Source organism: Mesocricetus auratus, unplaced genomic scaffold (assembly GCF_017639785.1).
Source record: "Mesocricetus auratus isolate SY011 unplaced genomic scaffold, BCM_Maur_2.0 Super-Scaffold_100022, whole genome shotgun sequence".
In the NCBI taxonomy this organism is placed as follows: Eukaryota; Metazoa; Chordata; class Mammalia; order Rodentia; family Cricetidae; genus Mesocricetus; species Mesocricetus auratus.
In genome coordinates, this window is record NW_024429203.1 from 31,502,659 (window position 1) to 31,519,206 (window position 16,548).

Below are 16,548 nucleotides of genomic sequence, written 5' to 3' on the forward strand. Positions count from 1 at the left end.
AGATCTACAAGCTGCCTGGTATTAGCAGCTTCTAGTCACTGACTATGTTTATTATTTGCAACCAACAAACTGGAAGGTTTACCCAAAGCCTGGACTTTCATCTTCGTCAGCATAACTTCAGGTATGGCAAGGTCTTAGAAAAGAAATTTAATTCCACCGCATGATATTGTATGCTGTCTTACCTTAGAAGGAGAGACCAGTTGCTCATGACAGACTGCTGAGAGCAAGGCCCCAGCTGTCTTGTTACCAGACATTCCATGAGAACGTGGGCATAAAATTGCATAAATCTCAGATATCTCAGAGGAATGGTTTTCATTGTTCCTTCCCCATATGTTACAAGAGAACAGTCTGGGGTGCTCTGCATGTTGTGACTATGTGAATTTTCCTATCAGAAAGCTTAGGAACATTCAACTATTTTTTAATACTGCAGGTAGAGCTCATACTTTCTGGAAACTAATTATGAGAACTAACTGTCCTTGAATAAACCTGCCAAAAGTAAAAAAGGCCTTAGGCTATTTTTTAATGTTTTATGACTTTTTTAATGGCTGCAGGTTTATGAAAAAGGTGATTCAAACCATTGGAAGCGAAGGAGGGAAATCATTTAGTCTAAAAAGAATCTTAGAAACTTATTTCATCTATAAGCTTCATCTTACCCAGCTTCCCCTTCAAAACATCTCGTTGCTCCATCTAGCCTTGCCTCTTCCATCAGCATTACCCCAGTCCATCGTGCATCACCTACTCCCCAAATCTGCTACTCTAAATTCTGCTCTCCAGTCTATTCTCTCTCTGATCCATTTTCACAACTGTGCCAGACCAACCCTCAAAAACTCTCTCCCTCTCTCTTTATTATTGTTTGAGTCTTGCCCTTGTCCAAAAAAAGAAAGCTATCACAGAGCTACCCCAGGGTGCAGAAAGAAATGCCCGAGCATTAGAGCCAAGAGCAAGGACTCCATTCCCTGTTCCACCAGCTACCAGCAATCTGAATTTACAGTCCTGTGTTGCTTAATGATAGAGTTACATTCTGAGCCATGCATCATTAAGCAGTCTCAGCACCATGTGAATACCACACACTGAACTTCACACACCTGGATCGGAGTGCCTCCCACACACCTGGGCTATATTACAATATTATGGAGCCACTGTGGTATGTGTGGTCTATCGTCCATCAACGTGCTCTAGGGTACATGAGCACACTGAGCCTTAACATCTTTGAGTCTTAATGTATATCTGCAGATTGGAGATTGTGTATCCTTTGGAAGATACTGCAAATAAATGATACTTAACTTACCTCACTTTCCCCTACTAAGTTCTTAGAAAATTGTGCAGCACATTCCCTTCCTGACCCTTCATGTCCAACAGCTAGCTTGTCTTCACCAAATGAATTCCCTGCCCCTGCCAAACGCCATTCTCAGCTTGTCCCATCTGTACCTCTCCTTTGTCCGTGGTATGTGTTGCCTTCTTAGTACCTGCCCACAGTGTCCATCCCATGCCCATGCTGCTAATCCTTTAAAATTCAGCATAAACCGCTCTTGTCCCCACTGCAGAATCACAGTGACTTCATCATGTTCTGACATGTGCAATGGGCACAAATGCCCAGGCTGCAATCTCAGATATCTAGGAATGGAACTCTCTTCATGTTTCTTTAATTAAATCTCAGATATCTAGGAATGGAACTCTCTTTGTGTTTCTTTAATTAAATGTGAATTCTAAACCCAAGATCCCACCCTGATTCCATTGGCTATTCAGTCTTAGTTCACTTAGTTTTTCCTTGCCCTGCCAGGCTTTGCTTGGTCTGTTGGAATTCTTTGGCTGCCTCCCCTAATAACTGTGGCTCACATAGGGCAAGATGGCTCAGGGATAAAGGTGCCTACCACCAAGCCTGATGACCTAAGTTATATCCCTAGACAAAGGTGACAGCAAGCTCCTCTAAGCTGTCCTCTGACCTCAATACATACTATAACATTTGACCCACACAAACACACAAATATAGATGGTGCATAATAACTGTAATTTAAATTTCTAAAAATAAAAAATAGAATTGTAGCTCAATTCTAAAGAGACTAACCAAATTCTTGTGTCAGGCTTATATACAATAAGGACATTAGCAGCACAGTTCTTTCTCTCCCTCTCTCTCCCTCTCCCTCTCCCTCTTCCTCCCTCTCTCTCTCTCTCTCTCTCTCTCTCTCTCTCTCTCTCTCTCTCTCTCTCTCTCTCTCGCTCCCTCCCTTGCTCCCTCCCTCCCTCCCTCCCTCCCTCCCTCCCTCCCTCCCTCCCTCCCTCCCTCCCTCCCTCCCTCTCTCTCTCTCTCTCTCTCTCTCTCTCTCTCTCTCTCTCTCTCTCTCCTGGCTCTACTCAAATGAGCATTGCTATCCCCAATGGCATCATCAGTATTCTCCATTGGCTCTGACTCCAGACCCTGATGCACGTTGTCCTCATGCCTGATCACCTCCACCAATTTCTACTCAGCTTCTCTGGTGCCGTAGAAAGTCCATGGCTCTCAGAACCCTTGGTCTAGATAGCCCCAAAGCCACTGCACACATACACTCTCTCTGATCACACCAACAATTCACAGGGCTCCAAACAGGAAAGCAGGGGTCTGCTCCCCTCATTTCTCAGATCCTCGGATTTGCACAGTGTGCTGTGCCTCAGAAACCAAAATCCTAAAATACACCACTTTGAACCTCAAACTGAGAGCTGCGACTGTGGGGAGGGGATTTCTCTCAAGTCCCCCTGTCTTCTTGAAAGGATAGATCTTTTAACAGTCAGCAGTAAGACTCTCTTCCCAGAAACCACATTAGCCAAGGAAAACCGGTGAGCATGGCAGGAAAGGAGATGGTAAATGACACTGCACCCAGAACCCACATGGGCTTGTCTCAGGCCAATTCACTGCCCCTAAAAATAATTTACTTTTCCTCTACGAGTGTCTCTATTTCTGATTGCTTGCTCCTCTCTACAGAGAAGACATGGGCATGTCTAAGTCTTACTGGATCATTAGGTACTCACTTTCATCCCTGTGATGCCTCAGGCAGCAAACAAATATGGGTACCCTTCATCTATTGCTCATTTGCTCCAGTAGATTCTCCTCTCAGATCTTCAGAGGGTAAGTTCCCCATGCCCCTGCGGATGAGTCTGCTGTCCTCACCTAAGGAAGACTCTACACAGGCTATTCCCTGCACCATTTCTAACTCCATCACGCTTCTCATCAGTTCTCATCAACTCTTCCAGAAACATTTCATTCCTTCTCAAAAAAAAAAAAAGAAGTGATTCTAACATGCCTGCAGTCTTGCAATTCTGAGTCTTTCAGAGTCAACTTTTGAGACTGAAAAAAAAAACAGGCTTTGGCTTTTGATCTTCTTGTTCTACTGAAAGCTTTCCGAGACTGACTTGGAACACAGAAGCTGCACACTATCCATCTCTTCCCCAAAGCCATAAGCCCAGGCTGTCCCAGCTGCCACCTGAAATGGATGGATGGGTTACAGTACAGAGGAAACATCAATAACTTAAAAACAGGAAAAAAAACAACCAAAAATGTGAAATGAACACAAGGTTTCAGTGCAGTTAAGGTGAATCAGGAACAAAAATAGCATTGATTGATGCCAAACATCGCCCCTGCCACACTGGTCTGGGGCCCCTCCTCCAGTCCCACTCTAACCTGCTCTTCCTGGTCAGCTTTTGTAGACCATTAGTGCTATGCATATCCATCACTTCCTGTGAGATGCTTACAGCTGCACCCATTTCCATTTTAGGCTAACGGTAAATAAACTGTTCATTCTGCAGTCTATCAGAATCCTAAAATGACCTCCAATAATTCTCTCCTGTGTATATCTTCCCTGATTTGTGCAATATGAGACACCTCTACTGACACTATTGAATTCTGGAGGCAAAAAGATTTTTGTCAATGTAATTAAAGTTGTTAATTAGTTTACTTCGAGTTAATCAAAAGAGAAAGTATTCACGTGGGCCTGACCTTATCGCATGAGCTCTTTAAAGTTTTCTCTTGATGGTTTCAGAAAGGGAAGTAAGAGATATGAAGTATGGTGTAGGCTTGATGTGACTTCACTGGGGACAATGGAAATAAACATAGGCTTCCTGGAGATGAAAGAAAACAATGCCAGCATCTAGCAAGAAAATGAAGGTTTCAGTTCCACATTCTCAAGGAAACTGATTCTTTCAGGACCGAGCAAGCTTCAGAAAAGATCAGCAAGCCTCGTGAGATGCTCTCTAGCTGATACCTGATATCAGTCTGGTGAGACTGTGGGCAGGGGGACACAGTGATACCATGCCCTAACACAGATTTAGAGAAGTTGTGAGCTAATACATGTGTGTTGTTTTAAACCACTAAGTCTTTAGTTATTTGCTACATAGCATATTATGATAACTCTGTCATTACTGTGTCATGACTGCCTTGTGCTTTCTAGTCCCAAAAAGAAAGAAGAAAAGAAGGAAAGAAGGAAGGAAGAAAGGAAGGGAGGGAGGGAGGCAGGCAGGGAGGGAGGGAAGGAGGGGGAAGGGAAGGAGGGAGGGAGGGTGGGAGGGGGAAGGGAAGAGAAAGGAGAAAGAAAGAGGGAAGGAAAGAAAGAGTGAGTGAGTGAGAAACTATACATGGTCCATGTTTGTATTAAAGTATTATCACTTGAGTTAGATTCATTAAGTGTGCTATATGAAATATTATAAAACATAATAGTGACCAGCATATATGATTTAGCTGTAATTGCTACTGTGGCAAAGAGCTTTTTTCGAGGCAGGGTTTCTCTGTGGCTTTGGAGGCTGTCCTGGAACTAACTCTTTTAGATCAGGTTAGTCTTGAACTCACAGAGATCCGCCTGCTTCTGCCTCCCCAGTGCTGGGATTAAAGGTGTGTGCCACCACCACCCAGCTTGTTACTGTGGCAGAGAACTTTTAAAGCAGTTGTCAAGCCAATGAATTTACCCAAGAGGTGCTGACAAGTGCCCGAATGGATGAGTTCATCTTGGTGAATTCCCATTATATTTGCAGTCAATATCACAACATGCATCAGATTCAGAAAGCGGAGGTCAGGGGAAGCAAAGCGGAAGGAAAGGCATAAAAACGAAATGAGAAAGAACAGTTCACGAATGGCATTCAACAGGTCCCTTTGAATGCAAAAGTAGATTTCTCTAGAGGTCAAGTTGGAAAGGTGTTGCCAATATTATGGAAGATGCTGAATGCCATACTCTGATGATCATATATTATCTTTAAGAAATGGGGAACGGTGATGGCATTGCACAAAGGATTGACATGGTCAGTACATTTTGGGGTAAATATGTGACAATCATCTTCAGGATGCACTCGACAAAGCGGATGTTTTTAGAAAGAGACACCAGTTAAGAAGGCTGCAAGGTATTAGAGCCCGTACTACTACAAGGGAGCAGTTAGAGACAGCAGGGATCTAAACAGAAGACTGGTGAGAGAGATACCGAAGGAACAAACGATAACAATGGTCAAAACCTTGCAGCTCACCCTGAAGACATGCATTGGGCATCCCCTTTGGTGCATATCTCGGTAGTCCCTCCACTTAGGAAAAAGTGACTTCTAGACCTAGCCTGATATAACTGACAAGCCTCAAAAAATGTGAATCAGCATGAGCAGAAGGTCTTCCTACAACTGTGGATTTGTAACAATAGATAGCACCATTTTTTCCAGCTTTTTGACTTCTGAGGTGACTTGGAATTAACTGAATAGAAATAGAAGTTGAGTTCCCTAACAATCATGTGCTTTCAATAGACAAAAATAAAAAAGGATGAACTTGATTGGTTGCTAGCTGGTGATGCTTACCACATTCAGGCAAGCTCCTAGAAAACCCATCCTCTGAACCTTTGGGCTAGAATTTCCTCTAGGAAAGAATCTACCCAAGCCTCATCTGGATCCTCCCAGAAATGTGATCTCTGCGAGGATTCTGGGAATGGAGCAATTTTCCCTCCTGCCCAGGTGGGCAAGGATAGACATACAAAGATACACAGGCACTGTCTTCTACATCACCTTTGGGACCTAAACCAAAGCACATCGGTTGGCCTGAATTCTATACCGGACTCCATTGGGGCCCTAGCCCTTGAGTTCTGAAACAGCTTCAACAGGGCCTTCATTTAGAAAATGAACGCCAGCTTAATTCCTTCACATCCCCAACTCAGTATGTCAAATGCCTGCAGTGCAACCATTAATCACCTTTGTCACCTTAATTCTTGTGCTTCCTTCACTCTAATTGTACCTTCAACTCCTTCAAGTTCCCCCTTTCTACTCAACCTTATATATCCCACAGTAACCTTGGACACTTCAGAAACCGTCCATCATCCCTCAGTCAAAGCCTTGCCCTCAAAGTACAGTTGACCCTTTGGTCCTCAACACTTCTGCTATCTAGTATGCAACTCCCAGAGCACCAACAATCCTTACTCTTCTCCAGCTGACCCTGGGCCTTATTAAGACATTCAAGCCACTGAACCTCTCAAACCCCCCATTTCTCCCTAACTCAGCTTCACATCCTCCCCTGCTCAGCCTACACATTATGACGATTATTTAAATGGTGCTTTGGCTAATAGTTGGTGTTATGATAAAACTTTAGGGGGACCTTGTGTGGGGGCCCATGGAGGATTCCATGGCAGGTGAGGGTGATTGGGGGGGACAGAACAGACAGAGCTTAAGTGAGAAGTTTTATTGGAAAGGGGAGGGAGGGGAAGGAAAGAGAAAAGAGGTAAGGAGACATAAAGACACAGAGAGATGACAGAAGAATGAGACAGGAAAAGTCCTGTCTGCCCCAGGGGGCAGTGGGAAAGAGAGCAGCAAAGAGAACTTGAGAAGAGAGTGTAAGCGGACGAGGAGGTCTGTCTTTTAAAGGGATCCTTTGCACCTGTGTGCAGACTACAATCATAGAACCCTGGACTGACCAGGGTACTGTCTGAGTGCATTCTGCCAGGAGACAGAGGCAGGCCAGCATAATGCCTGAAACATTACAGTTGGGATATTTGACCCCCTTTATCTTTCCACTGTATCCAACCCAGTGAATCCCAGATTTGTAGTCCATCAGTATTGGTCCTTTATGCTGGGGGCCAGGGGTAGGGGGGGCAAGAGTTGGGGAGAGAGTTCACTTAGTAGAGTACTTGCCTCTCAAGACTAAAGATGTGAGTCTGATCCCTAGAATCTGTGACATATATGCATAATTGTAACACTACAGAAGGAGAGAAAGTAGGGTCCTTGGGGTCACCAGCCTCCCAGTCTAGCCTAATTTGTGAACTGCTGGCAGTAAGGGACTCTGAATCAAAGGAAGTGGGTACCATTTCCAAGGATGACACCCAAGATTGTCCTCTAACCACACACACACACACACACACACACACACACACACACACACACACACACACACACGTTAAAGGGGGAAAGGAGAATCATGGGCTAGAAGATGGATTAATGGTTAAGAGAATTTCCAGATCTTACAGAGGGCCCACGTTCAGTTCCCAACACCATGTTCACAACCATCTTTAACTCAAGTTACAGAAAATGTGGCAGCCTCTCTGGTCTCCATGGGTACTTCCTCATATGGTGCATAGACATGCATGTGGCCAAAACACCCATAAACATATAATACATGCTTAAAAATCTGTTTTGTAAGAAAAAGAATCATGCTAATCAAGGAAGAGTGCTTTGGACTTCTGAATAATATTTTTAACTTTCATAACCCCTTCCTACTTTCAGGTCACACAGTATCTATATTAGTGTATATAGTTATAATTTCTACCAGTCTGTCTCGCAGCTTGCTTTTCAGTCTGTACAGAAGAAACTGGCTTTAGCTCTGCCTCCTCAGAGCCTCCCACAGCCTGGGTCAGAATAGGCATCTAACATTCTTGGACAGGAACTTAACTTGCCTTACTGCTCTGAGGCCCAACAATGATGAGGCATTCCCTGTAGATCTTCCTTTAGTCCTGGAAGTCTTTCCTCCAGTCTTGAATTCTACATCCAGTGGGTGTTTCTGTCCACAGAGTGGTTGCAAGGATCAAATGAAGTACACATGAGGACAGACGGCTACACTCGTTATATAAGCGTGTGCTATTTTCCACCCTAACATATGTCCCGCAAATGCAGAGTATCAGAACCAAACTGCCTGGCAGTGATCTTTTCCTTACATGCTTCTGTCTGATAAAAGCATCAAGGTTTTAACCACAGACACTGGAGTATATATTAAACTGCATGTTAAGAAGTAAACCACATGAAGTTTAAATGTTGGTTAGAGAGAAAATATAAAACCGACATATTCACTATTTCATACTTCATTCCATAAAAGGTACTGTAGTCATATGTCATAAAGCAAACCGACGAGACTCAACTTACAGAAATAAAAAGAAAAGCTGGGCTTGAGCTCTACCTGGGACCCTACTTAATCTCTCTGAAATGTCAATTTTCCCTGAGCCCAAGGTAAGGTGGGTATAGAGGCATCGATGGATTAGAACTAAGAATGGCTGGGGTGCTGGAGCCAGGGTTCTAACAGTAGTCTCTAGTGCTGGGCAATAGTTGGTTAGCTGTTACATCATGGGGAGATCCCTACAGTTTGGGCATGGAGGATAAGTATGGTGTTTAGTAACTAAAGGCTTGGAGACGTTCTGACAGTTCAGTAAAGCACAGCCACCACACACTGTGTAGTATCATTCCTGCCTCAGTACTTCTTCAACTGGAGGGTACTGGGTAAGTTCTTTATGCTCCTGAGACTATCGCAGGAGGAAAATATAAACTCTTGCTTTACAGTTTGGCTGGAGGATTAAATGAGGTAATATCCATACAAGGAGGCTATAGTATGCCTAAAACAGAATGGAACCTGTTAATAATGGCTGTCAACTGGACAGGATCTAGTATCATCTACAAGACAAATCTCTAGGAATATCTGTGGTCTGTGAGGGACTGAAGTAAGAAGATTCACCTAAAATATGCACGGTGCCACTCTGTAGGCTATATGTGACTGAATAGAGGAAAAAAAGTGAACAGAGTCCTCTCTCTCTCTCTCTCTCTCTCTCTCTCTCTCTCGTGTGTGTGTTTCTCTCTGTGTGTCTCCTTCTTCTCCCTCTTCCCCTCCACCTCTCCCTCTTCCCCTCCCTCCCCCTTTCTCTGTCTCTCTCCCCCATCTTCCTCCCTCCTTCCTTTTTCTCCTTCCTGACTATGGATGTACCATAACCAGCCATAAACGCTGAATGGGAGAACTATTTAACTGTCCATTGTACAGGTCTATGGAGTCTGCTTTTTCTAAATGCTGATAATGTCCACTTGGAATGCATCATGGTCTCCAGAAGTTGTTGATAGTTATTCCTGTAGGACTTCACCATTTGACCCTCAAACTTTTTAAAGGCAGAAACAACACTGTCCAGCTCAGGGATGTAAGTTTCACACACACCACAGTAGCTGTGTTTGAGAGCCACTTGGTAGAATATTTGCACACTCTGTTTCTTCTCCCAGACTCTGTACCCAGTAAATGGATTGATGACCCTCTCAAGATCCACAATCTAGCCTCTGACTACCACCAGGAAGGCTGAGAGAGTGGTCATTGGCATGAGTGTTTCTGCCTACAAAGCCAGATAAATCCTCTATCAGAGAGTAAGCTCGCTGGGTACTTGAATGTCTCTCACCTATCTGCCTGCCAGGTAAATTAGGTAACTTCATGAGACCTCACCCACTGCCAAACAGAAGAGTGATTTAACATCAAGAAAGACCTATAGAAATTTAGCAGATAGGTAAGCAGAGGCCCCCACAGAAGCATTATATTATTATTAAGTGGTTGATGAACTTGACTCGAGAGAGCCCTTATTTGTCCCAGAATGCCCAAGCTCTCTCACACCCAAGATATTAGGAAACAGATGCAGTGAGCAGGTGATTAAACATAAGAAAGACTACCTGCTGCTGGAGCAATAATTCATTAAAAACCCTGTGTTTTCAGGCAAAATATAGTATTGCTAAAAATCCAGTGTATAGGACTCCTATGCCTGAGCCTTTGGAGAAATGACAAACTCTGGTATAACGCATTTAAAGGCCAAAACTGGACACTGGGTACCAAAGAACTCCACACAAGAAAAGTAAGCTTTTGCTCCATCGGTCTGGTGCATGTGTGAATCACAGAATCAAAATGTCTCCAGAGTCCATTTGTCTTTCACAAGACAGGTAGCCCTGTGCCTTCCTTTGAGGTACCGAAGAGGTCTTAATTGGCAAAGGGTATCAATCAGAGCAGCTGCACTCAGGGCTCCTCCTTGGAGCACCCTTTCTTCCCCCAAACGTGTTTAATGCAACGGTTCCATGGGGAAAACAATAATGAACCTTTGCTCTTGGTCTCTCTTTCTGAAGCCTTCCCCCATAGATATTTTCACGGTCTTTCACATTTCTCAATCCAGGTCTCTGTTCACACGTCACCTCCTCAAAGATAGTATTTGAGAGCACCCTATGTAAAAGAGCCCTCCTTGTTCTCTACAACACACGTCAGTAACATTAGCTTACAGATGCACATGTGTATTCCCAATCTCCACTATCATATAAGGCGATAAGAGCAGGGACATTATCGTGTTCATTGACAACTATGTCTATGTGCTTCTGCCTTGAACAATGTTCATGGAAATGATAGAAAACCAGTAATTTTTTAATAAGAAAAGAAAAAACTGGACTTACCAGCATATACAACTATACATACAAAAAGGCAGAGGTGTCATACAAACCTCCTAAAAAAGACAAATGCCTTAAATAGAATTTTGAAGATTGCATTTTTAATAGAATACTGTCTGTGAAGTAGATATTTCAGTATGTTTAGTGGCATTGTGTAAACAGATTTTAGGAATCAATCCTCTTACTTCATCTCTTTGTAGGTCTAATGATCAATTTCCATATTCAACTTGACAGAGTTAAAAAAAGACTTAGGGCAGGGGATTGGTGACAGGGGAGTCAGTTTCTAAAGTATCATCATGAAAACATGACAGTTCTGATCTCCAGTTCCTATGCAAAAACTGGCCACAGTGGTGCATGCCTGTGACCCCAACATAGGCACGTAGGGGGAGACACCCACTTAATTAATATTAATGCCAATGCTTGTGAAGTAAAAAGCTATCATATTTATATAAACATCTTACCGAGAATCTACTATACATTTATCCATTGGTAAGTCCTGAGGATCTTTCAGTAAAATGAACTCTTGTTGCCACTTCTACCCCAGTCAACACAGTCAGAACTCAGTACTCAGCTGAATAATCCTGACAACACTAATGTTGAACCAGGCTGTTCTTTGACACTGTGTATAACAGCCTCTCTTGATCTATCCGAGTCAGCCCTGACTAAGCAATGAGTAGGTGATCAATGAGGTCAGCTAATACAGGACATAAAAAAATGTTCAGGATTATGTAAGAAGTACACTGTTCGTTTCAATACACAACTATATCACAAGCAAAACGAATGTTAGTGTGACTCACACAGAGGTGGGCAGCATGCAGGGAAAATGGAAAGGGGCGCTCCTTACTGGGGCTCACCTCTTTGTGTTGACTGCTTTCACAAGGTACCTATGTACATTTCACACCTCAGCGACAGCAATCTGGAAATGGCCATCACTGTAACAGCATGGAGTGCTTACAGCAAAGGACTGCTTTATCCCTCCTCTCTTCCAAGCTCTTTAGTACAATTCCAAAGACGTTGTCTGGCTCAAAAAAAAGCATAAAGAAAATAGAAGCAATCAAGAAATGAAAACTATTTACATAGAAAGCAAGAAATAACCTTAAAGTATTTTGAGTAAGACATAGTAAACATGTCTATGTGAATTATTTCTGCCCTTAGCAACTCAGATTGACTAAGGCTATCCAATCGTGACTGGCATAAAAACTGAGAAAGAAAAGAGAAGTCAAATAAGCCAAAGCCTAAGATTAGATTAATATTACAACACGTGACAAGCTTTGAAAGTGCCCTACTGTTAAAGAATCAAAGGCATTTAGAAGATACATAAAATGGTCGCAATACAATGTCACTGGGGACATAAAGGGAGGACAAAAACTGTACTAGCAGAATATTAAAACTCCCCTTCCCTTTATATCAATTCTAAACAACAATTTTTAAACTATTGATTTAAGGAACCACCAAGTTATAAGCCTTTACTGCTTCATCATCTTAGCTAGCTCTTACCTCCCTTGCTGCCCACTACAAGAATAGTGCCAACTTCCAGTGGAGAATTCATGAGAAGCCACGCTTGCCTTCTCTTTCTGTCTTTGTGCCAGCCTACCAAAAGACACATCTGCTATCCTCTGGCTGTAGGGTAAAGTCCAGAGGCTTCTGAGAGATGTCTACACTAGCCCAGCTCTGCCCATGACTATGAGCATGGGACTACATGGTGGCTGGGCATGAGAAAAATAACATGGTCACCATAGCCCATTATCAGTTGGGGAAGGGTTACAGTGGTTCTGTTTATCTTCAAGGGTCTGGATTCCAAGTTCTTCTCTTCCTTTGTTCTGATATTCAGCGAGGACTAGGATAAGCCAGACCCTGGAGTAGCATGGGACTATGGATGCCACAGACATCAGTGGAGAATCTTGAGGGAAGGAAAGCCTCTTCTTGAGTGTTTGCTTTTCATTGCCACAATGTTGGAAGGTGATGAAGGTGAATTATGCCTTGGAAGGGAACAATGACTGCCACACATACACAGATCACCTACCTCTAGTGATATCAAGGACACATTTCACAACTAAGGAGGCAGTAATGGTCCAGACCTAAATAGCTGTGCAGGTGGAGGTGGAAGATCTCCTCAAGGGGAAGCCAGCAGAGTATAAATGGCCACATACAGGAAACAGATGATGCAAGTTATGCTGATGTTTTCTTAACTTAGTGTTAACTAGTTTTTGAAATGCACACACGGTCCTTTTTTTTTTCCTTACAAACTTCATGACGTGACTGCCTCATCAGAAAACATCAGCATAACATGCATCACCTGTGGGAACCACCTACATCTAGGTTAAGACTGATGGGTCCGGAAGTTCAAGTTATGGAAGTTCTGTATCTTGGAACTAAATGATAGCAGAAGTCATGGCAGAAGCAACAGAAGGAGTAGCAGTGAGTACATTAGGAGAAGCACAGCAAGTCTTGCTCTCTTCATGTGATGATTGGAGACATGTTTTGTTTGGTTGATGGTTTTGGTTGTTTTGTGGAGAGCCCAAGCTGTACAGTTTTCCTTCATTCATTACCATTTTTTCATGTTATAATTCAAACTGTTTTTTTAATGAGCTGAAGTGTTGAATTGCACTTTTATGTAATAACTCCTCACTCTTCACACCTCCGTCCTCCCATGTCTTTGTAAATTGTCTTAAGTGATGTGGTAGACAGGGTTGTTTAAACTTAGTCAACTTCCATAACTTCCAGTTTGGTCTCTACATAGTAACACATCTCATGGGGGATATTTTCCCTTATTATACCCTAATCTATTTCCATTGTTTTATTTTGGTCCTTACTCCTGTTTGAGTAATAGTTTGAAATATGGCCTACATACTCTTCTTACTCCTTATTAATTTCCTGGGTTGATTTAGAGAAACTGAGAATTCTAGGTCTAACCCTTTTAAACCTTTGGAATATGAAATTATTCCATCAAGATCATTTTCTACTGTGGTTCCTTTTGATGGCACACTTTCTGCAGAGTAGGAACTCTGGGTACTTGTTTATTCCCCAAATCTGCTATTATTTTATGGATCTCAAAAATCTGAAGGCTCAGAGCTTATACAACTAATACAATGTGGTGGGATAGGGCTTCTAGCCACATTCTCCCACTTGGCTGGATTTCAGTACAACACAGGTAAACCGTTTCTCATGTTTCTCTCTCCCAAACCCTGGAGCTTCCCTGCTTCAGGACTGTCTAGGGCAGTGGTTCTCAACCTTCCTAATGCTGTGACCATTTAGTGCAGTTCCTCACTTTAGCTACTAGAGCTTTCTAAGCAATGTTTCCTCTCAAAAGAGAAACCGAAGGCCCCTATTTGTACCCAACCCAGCCCACGTCTCAGCTCAGCTCCTGTAGGAAGCCATATAAGACACAAAACAAAGTGCACATGAGTTCTCGTAGTGGAACAGGGTTAGAGGACTCACTCTTTAGGTACCATACACTGTGAAATGTCTATCTACTTCCCCATATTTCTCCTTGCCCTTCAGTGCAGCTAATGGATTTGAGGCAGCCAGTTCAGTAACGGACTATTTAGGACTGGCATTAGCGATTTATAGCTCAAAACCTCACACACCCCTGTGAATTCAGAGTAGAATGTAGCTGTCTTGGTGGACCTGGATGAGCAGCACAATAAGAGAGAGAGGAAAGTGTTAGAGCCCCTCCGCCTGGTTCAGCTTCACTAGAAACACACACCTTCTCTTTGAGGACCAGAGTCCTCTCTCACCCTCCCCTGCAGTGTAAGAAACTGTGGCCTTGCTAAGGTCAGTTGCAGCTGATGCCCCACTGGTTTCTATTAAGGTGCAAGGAGGAGTACTTGCTCATCTGCAGCCCTCTATATAAAAGCTCTAGCACTCCTGTATAGCAGTATCATCTTGCCCATAAGCAAGCTGCCATAGCTTGTACTGACCAAGATCATTTCCCCTTGTGGCTCACTTATTAAACACATTAAAGCCACTCACGAGTCCCAGCTTATTAGAAGTCAACTACATTACTGCAAAATAAAATGGCTACACAGCAAAATACAGAGCACTTGCAAGCTGCCAAGGAGAAAATGCCACATGGCCTCTAGGTGTTAATCAATGATAAGAATCACAAGCCCAGGCTGAATCCATTATTATGACAATGACAACCGCCCCCCCAGATTCTAGACCTCTTCTGTTGAAGTTTTCCAGATCATGCACCAATAACAGAATTTTGACAAACAAATTGCCGCTCTCCTTTCTGAAGTCACATACTGAATCCAGGGATCAGGCAGTTGAAGAATAAAACACTGTTTTTATTACTGGGTTGTGGTAACAACTCATTCGTTAAATTGCTTGCCTTATAAACATGAGGACCTGAGTTTTACCCCACAGCACCACAACACACACACTCTCTCTCTTACCTAAACACACACATATAGAATCACACATACAGACATGCATATATACACATGTACATACATACATGCATGTACACACACTAACTCACAAGCATGCATATGTACACACACATATGCATGTACACACATATAGACATACAGACATACACACACACACACACACACACACACACACACACACACACACACAAAGCCAGGCACGGAGGTGCATGTTTATACTCTAAGCATTGGAAGGTGGTGACATGGGCTCAATGGCTGACCAATCTAACCTGCCTGCACCAGAACAATGAAAGACTGCCTCAAAAAGAAGATGAATATCACCTAAAACACAACTGTTGGGATTGTCCTCTGACCTCACACCCATATGCATGTATACACAAACACATAGACCCCTGCACATACACGAACACACACATCATATATAGATACACACCAAAAGAAAAGTTTCATTGTTGATAAAGCTGTTTTCAGAGTTCAACTCAGTTCATGCCACAATAGCACGTCAGTGTCCTTAGATTCAGTGGAATCATGGTGCCCAAATACTACCCTCCAGTGAAATCAGAGTAATCACAGAGGCAGGGACTTATCTGTGACTGAATGAAGGGGGAAGAGCAGACTACAGTCAACAAGTCACTTCCCCTTTCACTGTAGGATGTAGAAGGTGAACAGAGAATCCATAAGTGCACTCCAGGTAATCTGTCTCCAAAGCTGTGGTTGTGAAATGACGCTTTGGGTCATGTGATTGAATGCCTGTCCCAAGCCTTGCTAAAGGAAAGAATTCCTGGGGGAGGGGTGATGTTTAAGGCTTGTAGCCCAGCCCCCCTTTATGTCTAAATGCTGTCTGCTTCCTAGTCCATCAAGATGTGAGTAGTCACTACTGCATACCAATGTCACCCCTGCCACCATGCTTTCCCCTCCGTGATAAACTGCATCCCCCTAAACTCTGAGAAAAAACAAACCCTCTCTCCTTTATGCTGCTCGCTATCGAGTATTTGGTCAAAGCAACTAGAAGAGTAACTTGCCTGGCATGGTGGCACAGCTCTGAGGAGGCAACAGGAGCCAGATCACTCTGAGTTTGAGGCCAGCCTGGTTTACATAGCTAGTTCTGAGGTCCACATGAGCTTCATTGTGAGCCCTGTCTCAAAACAAAGTCAAAATTAAAAGCAAAACCGGAAAAGGGCATGTATTAGTTGCCCTTCTGTTGCTGTGTTGAAACACTGTGACCAAAGGTAACTTAAGGAAGAGGACTTATTCTGGCTTATTTGTTCCAGATGGATAGTGTAGGGTAAAAGGGTCTTTGACCCTGAAACCAGAGCCAGAGAGTAGGGAGAGATTTTAGATACCTGTGCCACTGACCACACCCACTTGGGCGTGGTTAGAGGCACACACAGATGTGATAAGAAAAGGCTGTGCAGGAGACACTCCTGCTCTCTTTCCAGTTTCAGATTCGATCTTGGAAAGCTGCTGACTCACCTGGATTGCCAGTTTCTCTTGTAAGTACCTTCCACAATAAATA

The 16,548-nt window shown here is 43.2% G+C and overlaps 1 long non-coding RNA gene across 3 annotated transcripts in view; it reads right to left on the bottom strand.

The window, feature by feature from the left end:
- Nucleotides 1-16,548, bottom strand: part of LOC110340786 — a 144,455-nt gene that overhangs the window by 41,823 nt on the left and 86,084 nt on the right. For 2 of the 3 annotated variants that reach the window (XR_005870367.1, XR_005870368.1), the window contains exon 3: nucleotides 11,493-11,656. The exons of the other annotated variant lie outside the window; for it this stretch is intronic. This is a non-coding gene — a long non-coding RNA (uncharacterized LOC110340786). The remainder of the gene's footprint in view (nucleotides 1-11,492; nucleotides 11,657-16,548) is intronic. 3 annotated transcript variants of the gene reach the window in all.